We start from the raw sequence: 11,760 nt of genomic DNA on the forward strand, positions 1-11,760 counted from the left end.
ATCCAATAATTATAAAATAGAGTAGGCCTGTAGGTATTGTTTTAGCAATGATTTATAAGTTTATGAATTCATAAATGCTATAACGATCAACATTGATATCTTGGATTAATGCGGATGAAATAATTGAGTGATAAGCTTGTTTTACCATTTTTATTTGGGTAACCCGTTTAATAATTTGGCAATACAAAAAATAATATTGGTGAAAATTACTGTTTTGAAAGTTGCAAATAAATATTGACATGGTTAATATAGTAAGAACTTACTTGTGAAAAGAAATGTGGCTGCCTTTAGTCTATCTGGACGTGCAGTTGTACGCAGAGTAACTCTTCACAAACATTACTAACATTGACAAATAAAAGAAAACAAAGTAGTTGAGATGCTCAGATCACACGTCTTGACGTAATAAACAGGAAGAGTTGCCAAAACGCAAATAACTACAATGATTTGTGTTTCGGCATGAAAAGGCATGCCGTATCGTCCCGTTGATCGCCGCACAACTCGGTGAGTTCTTGCCCACTTTAAGCGCCTGCAAGTCTATGGATACACCCGCAACACACAGCTGTGTGCGACCGGAAAACACAACATGTGGCTTATGGGCAGTGCGCGTTCCAGTAGTATAGTTTTATTGATTATCAAGCCTAATTTTAAAAAAGCACCTAGCAATTCCTTACATATGATTGAGAAATTTAAACAAACCAAGTTTGTTATGTAATTATCATAGAGTTCCATTTTCTAAAGAATAATGAATCCTTGAAATGAAATACATTCTGCTACATTTTCCACTGAATATATACAGATTTCTTGCTCAGTGCTATATCGCAGTATGGTTATAATTCGAATACTATAAGTGGCCTAACAGGAAGGCACGACGGGACTATAAAAATAATAGCTTAGTGAGTTTACAGTAGCCATTAAATCTAGTTCGCCAGTTCTGTACCTTCGTAACGTTAGTGCTGTAGTAAAATATAACGAGCATCAATCATCCACTTGCATTATTTAGTAGGTTTTATGAAATTCTTGGCTTTATTAGAGCTGTACGATATCGTAGTAATTATTTAAAAAACAAGGCAAGAGATAAAAATGTAATTATAATTTTCGAGCCGTCTGATTGGCCCAGCACCCCACGTTTCAGTCAATATCCTGTTACTTTTGATAGTTAAGACGAACCAAAAGTATATTACAGAACTTTCAGACTAATCTAATATAACGGACGTCGGTTCAATCGGTCAACAACCTTTTGTTTAGACGCCGTTCCCAACCTAAACTCTGGTGCTTGTTGTTGGAATTACCTTACTTGTTTGAAACGTATTCTCATAATTTTAACTTATGACCATATAAGATTCTTAAACATTAAAATATTTTACTACCTTACCGAATTTGTGCACAAAAAATGGGAAGTTATTTATTTTTAAGTAAACAATTTAGCAGAATTCTTCAAGGATTCAAAGACTGAAAACATTTCTTAATCGGTGAAACTTAGGACTAATTTTACTACTGAAGGTTAGCAGTACATTAGAAATATTTCACAAGTGTCTTTGGATTAATCTGTTCGTTTGAAAAGCGTTACATTCTGGTATCTTTCCTATCATACTGTTTTCAGATAGATTCCACGTTGCTTACAATAGAAACGTTCTTCAAACGATTAGTATGTATTAATAAAGTTATATTTCTTAGCATTTGTGAGTATTGAGTAGTGGACGTTAAAAGAAATGTAAATATCAGCAACGTATTCAGTGTCATTATTCATAGAATTTCCAGACGAACGTAATTTTTTATCCTGTTGTAATACGAGAAGTTTTCTTCAGCAACGCTGACATATAAAATGGCAATTTCAAAAATTCCAGTCTCATCACTAAACACTCTATCACTGCTCCAGACGGATTTGAAATTGACTTCAACAGTGAAGAGACATGCACTGTTACTCATAAAAAGTAAACACACTGCACTGTGTAAAAAATAAACTAAATGAGATTAAACATGCATTTAAAATTTAAATAAAAATCTAAAATGTGAGGTTACTTTCTCTTAGGTGGACACTTCTCGCATACGTTGCAACGGTGTTGGCAATATTTATACGATTTTCTCTGAAAAAGAAATTGTTGCTGAGGTGCAAGTGCAATAAACATAGCAGCCTGGAAGTTAATTACTGTATGATAGATCTACAATGATAGAAGCTTGGTGAACCGTTGTGTGACGAGCTCAGCTTAGCCATTTCCCGCCGAATATTGAGTTTGCCTGAGGTCTGTGGTCACTCAACTGTGGTTGTGACACTCGCTGTTAGTTGTCAGCAGTTGTGTACTTAAACAGAGAATAAAGATACAAACTGCCTGTGCACACCTATCCATCACAAAATAACAGTTTTTGTAATATTCTGTTTAAACATTTAACATAAAATAAGTGCTCATTTTATGCACTAAAAAATGTACTTTGTACTTTTAGTCGTTCAAATACACTTATTTAGTTTGCTATAAGGTTTCACTAAATTACTTTATGACATATAGCATAATGATGATATTTTTATTACAGTACAACCCTCAGCTTAGAATCACTGACGTGGAAGGAGGGACACGTACGTACTAGCGAAATAGTTATTGTGCGAAAACTTTGTCATTGTGAAAAATATGTTTTAATTTTATTGAAAGATATTTTGAGATAAGTGTAAAAAAATTAAAAATATTCCTATCTAGGAATATTTACGAACCATAAAATGTAAATAGATACAGATTTTATAGATTTAAGCAATAATACGCAACTATACGTAGACATACAAAATTTGTTTAAAAATGCATATATATATAGAGCTGTCTGACGGTGGCACAACTAACAAGGTAAAAAGATTTTATATGAGAAAATATTTTATATTGGCAATTTTAACCAAAATTAATATCCTCCTATTTCAACCTCCACCAAAATTAGCATCAGTTTTGTATAAAATTCTAATTGGCCCTTGGATCCTAGCCTATTATGAATGTGACAAAATTAAACAGATGTCTATTGCACCAAACTAAATAGCTACAAACTAATCTGTAATATTGACCACGAATAGATAAATTTAACATACTACACCTGTAAAACGTTTCCAATATGGTTCCTTATATAAGTTAGTTACCTAATTTTTGCAATAGCATTCATTATACTCTAATAAAACTCAAAACGTCACAACTGCTGTGGGACACAACCTTCAGAAATTCAAATAACTTACACATTACGTAAATAGGTAAATACAAAGTGGGTAATTACTTACACGATTTAAACCTTTCAGAACACTTTCAGAACAAGACTGTGCTTATATTATTTCTTTTCTGTGGCAAGTTTTCGTATAACACCTATCCAAACATTCTGCTGATCACCTCATAAAACATAGGAAATATAAGTATATATTATACAAATATTACTCTATAACAGATAATTACAGATCAACAATGGATTATTTAAATTACAAAATTATTTACTTAATATGTATTGGGAATTATAAAATTGTATGTATTCATATAGTATTTTAGATGTTAAAGAGATTATAATGAATAAGACTCTCTACAGTTTGCAAACGGTTTTGTACTCGACAAAACAAGCATTCATTAGTTAATACGTATATTACACTTTATTATCATTTATCTATATCTTTATTATCATTTCTGTAAACTATCTGTATTAGTAATACACTAATTCGGATACTGTGTGTAATTAAAATACTAGTTTGTATCTACTTCTCACCCTATAATATGTTCTAAATTGGTATTGCACATGTGATAGCGTTAAAGTATTGCAAAAAATATAATCCAATATCGTATTTTAGAAAACATCAGTAAACTTAGTTCGAAAAATAATTTAACAGAATGTTAATTATAACAATAGTAAAAATACGTAATCATATTCTGATAAAGCGATTAAAATACAGCTAAATTTAACAAGAATCTCTTAATTTTTGTATTAAAATTATTCAATTATGTATGTTATTTTAAATATTACGCTTGATAATTGATTTAAAATCATTGAAATAGGTATTATTTAGATGGCGCCCATATTAGTGTAACTTTGATGAACTTCAACTTAAATCAGAACTGATGTATTTGATTCTATTCAGTAAAATGAAATGGCTTCTTACAATAATTTTAATTTTTTACTATAAATAAGTAATGTTTCATTAACACTATTAACAGATCCACATTTTTAATGAAGATTGAATATCTGCTTGCGGAAGTGACTGTATATATATATATATATAAGTATATAATAAGTTCCTCTATATAATATATTCCTCTATATTTTTATCAAGTGCATTCAAATTTTTTTAATAAATGACGAAGAAGTACACGATAGTAAGTTAAAGCTAGCTGCATATTATAAGTTAAATTATAAGTTAAGTTAAGTTAAATTTTATGAAAATATAATTAGTACTTAATAGAAAAGAACAAAAATAAATTAAAATTTCTAACCATGATACTTGAGGAAAGAACCATATTCTCTTAGTTTTCTATGCAGTAGCATTACAGGTAAAGCTAAAATGTTCGTGTATGGAATGACACAAACCCAACCAACAAAGTACCTTATTTGTTTTACTATATGTGTTGAAAAATATGATTAACTTTTACAATATACACAGTTTGTTAATTGGTTTATTCTGTGTTTTCTCGTTGCCGTTATATATTTTATCCACGAGTCTAACGTAACTAGAGTCTATTTGTTATGAACAGAAATAAAGATTTCAAATAAACCGATGTTTACTATTTTAATAAAATATACTGTAGAGGTGATGGGGCTTGCATTTTTATACTATGTTAAACTCCTTGTATATTTTTCGCTACGTATAGTGTACAGAAAGAAATAGGATTTTTTCATTACCTGGTGGGAGAGCCTGTTATGTACGCTCAAGAAAGAAAATATTAAATATTTGTAATATATCTAATAGATTTTAATTATTTAAATAAAATAATACATGTAAATATATTCAAGTTTCATATTATTAGCAAGCGTCATTTCATAGACAGTGCAATATTGACCAGTAAGAAGATGTACCACACCGCAGTTGCGGTTCTAACCGGTGATCTATTGATGACATTACCTGCTCTCACACTCAGTTATGCATGAAGTGGTCGATGAAAACCAGCATGTGCCGGCTTATGTTCAAACCATGCCATAACAACCTACTCTTACACATATAATCCTAAATCAACCAGGCAAAATTATATTCGTTTATAACCAAACTATTTCTAACTATGGCATTTTTAATATTGTACAAGTGGCAGGTATATGGAATCCTAATACTAATTAAAGTTATAAATTTGAACATATTGTCAGCTTCAATATATGATGTTAACAATTCTAAATCATCTTCTATTATTATCAGTGTGTTCTGTAGAAACAATGTTTTAAATACAAAAATGTCCACAGATTAAGTTATAATCTTTCGGTTGATTCGTCATAATCTCTCATTTCTTTCCTATGAAACAGCTCCGTGAAAAGATTTTCACATAAAAATAGCAACATCTTCATATCAAGCATACAATGAAATATTGTCATTTCTATTATATTGTAAATATATAGTTTTCTTATTAAGTCTTTGTGCCTGATTCGGAATGACGTTTCTACTGGCATATTACTGAGACATATTCGTGATGAATCTATATTTTTTCATAGGAAAACATCTGTTTACCACTATGATAAAATTATATATGCATTTAATTAAACTTTCGGCAACATATAAACTATAAAGTTTATATTTTTGTTGTTATTCTCTTAAAATCTAAACATGCACCTATTGTGAAAAGAGAAACTTGACGAGGTAAGTTAATAGTAAAATCTAATAGTTTTAAAGGATGATAAGTAAACACATATCCATGATTTTGTTTATAAAACCAATTACGTAATGTAATTAACATACTTACCGAGGAGAGTAGAATAAAGAATGTACTCTATTATAAAATATGTATTTCTTGAGGTTCAAATGTGGCTTTAAATGTGGCTGACTGTCTGATGTACCCTCTTGATAATCTATGACAGATAAATATTGCACACATGTTAATTTTTAAATTCTACACACAGCATTTTTATTCAACACCTAATTTATTAAATGCAAGGAAACTAACAGTCGCGTCGCCTGTTGTGTCCTGAGAGACATTATCATGAATATCCCGATTCTTCCATCGGAGCTAATTGCATTTTTATTTAGCATATTAAATTCAAAACGCAAAATGTCTGATATTACTCAGGTTAAATAATTCAATACTTAAACCAAATCCCAAAATTTATATGAGCATCCGCCACTTACTGTTAAAATTTCCGCCAAGATATTTATCAGTTGATAGAAATAGGCGGTAACAACCTCCACCTTGTTTGCCTTGACAGACATCCGGTTCAAGAACTGAGCTAGATATCAACTGTAACGCCAAGTTACTTCACACCATATTTCGTCTTGATCATCTACCAATCTACCTTGTACTGCCTGAACAGTCACTGTGCCTCGTTGAAGTCCTCACAGTAATAACCGGGGTAATCTCGTTCGCGACCCACAAGGAATCTCCCTTCAGACATACCTATTCGGAGAATCCCATCTTAGGCGATTGTCTACTTATGAGGTCCAAGCTATGATCATCCAACAATGATCAAAGGTGTCTTCTTTCTAACAACGTCTGTATACATTCACCTTCAGCTGTGGAAATATCCAAGTTACCAGCTTCGGCACTTCTGCCAGAACACTAACGGGGCAAGGTGCCTTATGACACCGCATCTGTCCGAAGATCCTGCATCTGTGAAGAAGGGAATCTGCCCAATATCGACTGGGAGGTCTTTATATTTCCTAACTGGGCGGGCATCCACTATTTTTTCCATATGATAGGATGTTATAATCAGGCCGAGAGTCTACGCATTGCATTTCGGTGCATATGCAACCTTGGCACCATTGTCACCAAGGGTCGTTTTTCAAGTCCTCTGTCAAGAACTCATCCAATTACTCAGATACCATTCATTCTCTTAGCATGAGTAGGTCCTTGCAAATTAGCCCAATAATTTCCCCAATTTTATAAGTGTAAAACTTTAGATGTCATCAATATTGATTGATTTTTGTTCATACCAATAGTTTTACTAATAAGATTGAAAGTTAAGAATTTAGGTACTTAAAATTAGCCATTACGAAATTTAATTGATTGAATGATTAACGGAGTCTCTCCCACCAGATTTAGTCTGTTTTAATAGGCGTCTTGTTAACAGACTACAAAAGCTTAAACACTTTTAAGATAACCGAAAGATTACCAGTAATACTTTTATTTGTATACTTCCGTTATCACTAAAATATTATACTATAGAGAATATTCTGTCCTACATATTCGTATTGTTTTATTAATTACATATCTTTTTATAAGAACGTTGTAGAGAATAATCTGTTACTAAAATATCAATATTACAAAATTAAATAACTGTAATCCAGTTGACTATTTGTATATTGAACTATTTACTACTCCAGTTGTGTTTGTTTATGTGGCAAAAGAGTACATCAATAATAAATGTTTCTATAATTAAAACTAAAATTATTTATATAACCTTAACTATACATTTTGAGAAGTTAGATAGCAATGGAAGTATATTTTCGTATCACTCGAATTGATTCATGAAACAAACCAAAAAAACCATTACTTTATTAAACTGATTACCTGTCAACTGGCCCAGGAACCACCGTGGCTCTAAATCTGTTAGAAGGAGCGGGATAAACAAACTTCCGAAGCGGGCATATTTTTACTTGTCAAGTAAACCTTTGTCTTGACTTGGCTATCTTCCGAAAACACATTTGTTTTCTGAGCTAAAATACTGTATTATTTCTTGTATAAAAGTAACAGTATCACTTTATTTAATAACACACATATAATAAATTATGGAATTATCAGTTATCATAAAAATAGACATTTGAACTAGATAAAGTTTTGGTAGAAGGATGTACATAACATTCCATGATAGTTTAGTACACATTGTGCTCCTGAATCATTTTTGTAAATAAAAATTCAGAAAAGTTAGTAAATGTGGGTTTCCTGTAAATGTGTTTTTTTTATATTTAATTTAATTTAATCATATGGAAAAAATAAGTAGTTTTGTTGGTGTGAGGGGGAGGGGTGCCTACAATGAGTGACGCGTTGAATATCATATTATTTCATAACTTTGCGTGTAAATTGTTTGTTACAATGTAAAACCGTAATGTAATTATCTGTGATAACAAGAACTTAAAGGAAAAACCATCTCACTAGGAAATATCAAATAAACTAACTTAATTATTAATTTGTAGTTCGATAATATGAAATCTCACATAATATATTTAAAAATAATGAGAGATTAAAATAATTTAAGGATTGTATCCCAAGTTTTAGGAAGAACTGTAATGTACAAAAGATTAACTTATGTATTTAGAAAATGTAATTGGTTTAGGTATTTTATGGTATTTATGAAGCTCGATGTAAGGACTTGGTTAGTGCCATTATCACTCAGTAATAATTTCAGTTTCAAGTGGTAATTGTTGGATAGTTTCTTTGCTGTGAATGTGTAACTGAGGCTGGCTCTGCTCAAAAGTATAATGCTCATACCAGTACCAACGTATTCTTGTACTGCACGGTCACTCTCCACGGGAAAGCTTTCCGTGCTCTTCAAGGCCAGATATAATGTCAACGCATCATACTTGTGAGAATTGGTTATAGTAAACATTATAGTGCCAGAAATTGACTTATTAATATGAACGTTTTCAATAAACTAAATAATTTCCGGAAGTCTAAAGTAAAACTAACCTGAAAAGGTGTATACATCTCACGTGTCACATATTTACTTATTATCGCATATACACTATTGGGCTGATTCTTTATAAAAGTTGACATGGACATTCCTAAGTTCCCTGTTTGACACATACGCTTATTCCTAATTGGAAAATTCATCTGAACCGCACCCCACTGGTCTTGGAAACTCCATTTTATGGCTTAGACAGATAATAGAAAAGTTTTTTGTAATTTACTGTCATTTTTAAACATTTAAGGTAACATACAAGTTTGAAATAAGGAGTGTTGTCACTACAAGACTAATCTTTACTTTCATAATTATAAATGTAAACAATTTTAAAATGTTATTTAAATTATTCAACCATATGACTGTCGAGTAATAAATATATTACACAAATTAATTGACTACATTTTAACAGGTGCTTTCAATTAATAATGTTCGTTTGCTGTAATACCATTTTAGAGACCATTGTTGGGAGTTTTTGAACTTTAGAGACCAATTGAGCGTAGCCTGAAGGGATTTTGAATATATGAACAATAAGACCTATATATTAACCAGGGAAACAAAGAATTCCCATGTAAAATGTAGTTACAATCGGTGCTGTGGTTGTTACGTCGACTATTAACACAAACACATGAAAACACACACACACACACACACACACACACACACAGACAGACACCATTACATGTTTAAATAGTAGTATAGAGACGGATAAATAATAATAAATAATTGATACATTATAACATAAACTCACACTTTGGTAAATTGATAAGGTTCTTTATTGATAAAAATAGACTTGAAAGTATGAACATTATTATCTGAGATAATAATAAAAAGATTTTAGAAAAGGTTTTCTCTAGTTTTAATCTTTTCCTTTTTTTCATTTAAATCAAAATGCAGTTTTAAACGGTTTATTACTTTTAGGATTATATTAAATCAATGTGTCTACTATACAGTCTTACTACCTGGATAAAGTTAGGACTCATAGCATTTAATAACATCCAACTACAATCGATATTGTTGTGTTTGTCAGAAAATTTTAATTATTTACTTCCACACTTTACTAACGTCAGGATAACTATTTGAAGTGTTTTTAATGAAGACCACCATACCATAATTCAACACATAATAGTTGGACGTTTTCACGAATTTATAATCATAGAATTTATAATTCATTGTAAAAAAGGTTTACGGATGTGTACATTTAAAATAATGGCTAAACGAAATGAGTACTGACTGTAAGCTCTCAAAATTACAATCAAAAGGGAATAATAAAGTTTGATAATCAGCTAGATCGGGATTTATTGGACAGTTATACTGGCAATGTCATTGAACTGCTGTTATCTATTAATTAGTATTAGATTTAATAATCTTTTAGAATCCCTCCGAATCCGTTGACTTTACTGTTTTCCTGGTACCCGTTTATATATGAGCCTGACAATGCTTAATTCGTTTATATCGTAAGCGCCATTGATATCGTAAGAAATTTAGTTGGTAAATTAGTAAAATATAAAAATAAAGTAAGTAACAAAGCTAGTAATTTTAATATACTACTATATTTTTTAAATAATAACGCTGTAAATGTAATAAAGAATCATAGTTACATTCACAGCGTCCTCCTCGCTGGTTAAATTGTTTGACTGATGAAACGTTAAAAATAAAATGTATAGTTGTTGTCATATTATATATTCCAATATGTTGCTAAGTTAGCTTGACGTGAACATAATACAGAAGCTGTATTTTGCTCTTTTTGGCTTTTATTGTATTTTACCAAAAAGCAGTTAATAAAAAAAAATTATATCCAAAATATTTAGGAACGCTTAACTAACTACTAAGTCAACTATAACAAATAAAACGTTATTATCATAAAAAATATCATAAAAACTTTAGTATTATTGCTCAAAAAGTAGATGATAATAATTTTAAAAAATTTAGTGAAGTAATAAGAGAGAATTATACTCGCATTTTCTAATTCAATGCAGTGGAATTAGATGTTATTTTCCATTATCTTGTTCACTGATTAATCTTGCGTTATATTTTTCTGCATTTTATAAGTCAGTTTGGAATACTACATTTAGGATTTAGCTCGAACAATCGTGAATACTCGTACATGTTTTAGTCATGAGGTGAACGGCACACAATATAATTGATTGCTCACCGATGAATTCTCATCGATGCTCTCCCATTCAAGAATTCCTAACTTTAAAAGACTGGTTACAGAGGTTCAAAGTTATCACTTTATAATACCAAAAATCTTTTTAGGTTGCTGTGCTGCAGAAAGGACATTACTGTATAAATATAATATAACGTCCACATTTTAAAACCATTGCGCAAATAAAAAAATCCAGAAATTAGCTCGAAAAAGAATAATCAATATACATTTATGAAAAAACATATATTAAAGTGCCAGTCGTTCAAGTCAGGAAAGCATACATTTATTATAAACCATAAGAAATGTATGAGAGAGATTCTATTTTAAGTAATTGATTTTCGTTATTTTGACCATTAAAGTTTAAATCAAGAAGTGTAAAATTGTTTATGTTTCCGCTCTATTAATTGACGCGTGGATTGCGTCTCGATATAATACTCGATATATTACGTAGCATATACACACAAAAATGATATCAAAATTTATAAATTAGAGTCTTTTCAATCAATAGGTACCAATTTCTTTGTAATATAATGTGAAATAACAATGCAATTATATTTTTTTAATATAGCTGAGGAACTTTTGCCGCAATACAGTAATATAAGTCTAAACACATATTATCTACGTTCTCCACAGTTCTAGATAAATGTAAAAAAATTATTATTAATAATAATACAATGTTTTAATACTTTTTTAAAGTATATTTCTTGTCTGTTTTACGTTAAATGTTAAAAATCAATAAGAGAAACATAAGTAACTCATATATAACCATTAGCAAAATAAACTAAGCAATTATTGTGTTAGTGTTTGTTTTTTTTTTATTTATTATGAAAGAAATCTTATAATAAAAACACTAAATC

This window comes from Homalodisca vitripennis, chromosome 5, assembly GCF_021130785.1.
Source record: "Homalodisca vitripennis isolate AUS2020 chromosome 5, UT_GWSS_2.1, whole genome shotgun sequence".
In the NCBI taxonomy this organism is placed as follows: domain Eukaryota; kingdom Metazoa; phylum Arthropoda; class Insecta; order Hemiptera; family Cicadellidae; genus Homalodisca; species Homalodisca vitripennis.